Consider the following 1,672-nt stretch of genomic DNA (forward strand, 5'->3'; position numbering starts at 1 on the left):
TGCAAATTTGAGCAGATGAAGCAAGACAGGATCAGCAGATACCAGGGTGTTAACTTATATGTGAAAAATCTTGATGATGGCATTGATGACGAACGTCTCCGCAAAGAGTTTTCTCCATTTGGTACAATCACTAGTGCAAAGGTTATGATGGAGGGTGGTCGCAGGAAAGGATTTGGTTTTGTATGTTTCTCCTCCCCTGAAGAAGCCACTAAAGCACTTAAAGAAATGAATGGTAGAATTGTGGCCATGAAACCACTGTATATAGCTTTAGCTCAGCGCAAAGAAGAGCGCCAGGCTCACCTCACTAACCAGTACATGCAGAGAGTGGCGAGTGTCTGAGCTGTGCCCAACCCCGTGATCAACCCCTACCAGCCAGCACCTCCTTCAGGTTACTTCACGGCAGCTATTCCACAGACTCAGAACCATGCTGCGTACTACCTTCCTAGCCAAACTGCTCAATTAAGACCAAGACCTCGCTGGGCTGCTCAGGGTGCCAGACCTCATCCATTCCAAAATATACCCGGTGCTATCCGCCCAGCTGCTCCTAGACCACCATTTAGTACCATGAGACCAGCTTCTTCACAAGTTCCACATCAACACAGACCATGCGTCCCTGGCTTGCAGCTGCTGCTGCAGCAGCTACTCCTGCTGTCCCCACTGTGCCACAGTATAAATATGCTGCGGGAGTTCGCAATCGTCAGCAACACCTAAATGCACAACCTCAAGTCACCATGCATTGGACTCCTGTTTATGTACAAGGTCAAGGGCCTTTGACTGCTTCCATGTTGGCATCTGTCCCTCCTCAAGAGCAAAAGCAGATGTTGGGTGAAAGGTCGTTTCCTCTTATTCGAGCCATGCACCGCACATTGGCTGGTAAAATCACAGGCATGTTACTGGAGATTGATAATTCAGAACTGCTTCATATGCTTGAGTCTCCAGAGTCTCTTTGTTATAAGGTTGATGAAGCTGTAGCTGTACTACAAGCCCACCAAGCTGAAGAGGCTGCCCAGAAAGCAGTTAACAGTGCCATGCCACTGGTGTTCCAACTGTTTAAAATGATGAGGGACCATGAAAGAAAACTCGTGCTTCACTGAAGAAAAAGAACTAAACATCGAAAACCTTAAATATTATGGGGAAAAAAATTGCAAAATATAAAGTTAAAAAAAGAAAGGAAAGGAAACTTTGAAACTTATGTACCAAGCAAATGCTGGGGCTAGCACGTGCTAGTCCTAGATTACTTACTCATTTAAAAAAAAAGTGGAAAATAATATTAAAATATAAAAACAAATTAATGTTTTGTAGACCCTGGGCAAAAGAATTTTCAGCAAATTATAAGAATTTAAATCATTCCTTTCTTTAATTTTGTAATTCTTTACTGTGGAATAGCTCAGAATGTCAGTTCTGATTCAGGTAACAGAACTGATAACTGAGCAAGGAAATGTAATTTGGATTATAAAATTCTTGCTTTAATAAAAATTTCTAAATCGTGAAAAAAATAGAATTGAGTCAATAGCACTTAGGGGAGGTACGAGGTCATACCTTTAGATAGAGAAGAGCAAAATTCAAGGAAGATAGCTCTTGTCTGTCTATTTCCTTCCAATCATTTTCCAAGTTTTTTTCAAGCTCTTGTTCATAAAGCAGCTTCTCCTAGAGTGAGGGGTCTATACTATCC

General features: G+C 42.1%; 1 pseudogene; it reads left to right on the forward strand.

The window, feature by feature from the left end:
- The window catches only part of LOC102875405, a 1,975-nt pseudogene extending 881 nt beyond the window's left edge, over positions 1–1,094 (forward strand).
- The last annotated feature ends 578 nt before the right edge of the window (positions 1,095–1,672 follow it).

Source organism: Elephantulus edwardii, unplaced genomic scaffold (genome assembly GCF_000299155.1).
Source record: "Elephantulus edwardii isolate Elephantulus edwardi_28Jun2011 unplaced genomic scaffold, EleEdw1.0 scaffold00640, whole genome shotgun sequence".
Classification (NCBI taxonomy): domain Eukaryota; kingdom Metazoa; phylum Chordata; class Mammalia; order Macroscelidea; family Macroscelididae; genus Elephantulus; species Elephantulus edwardii.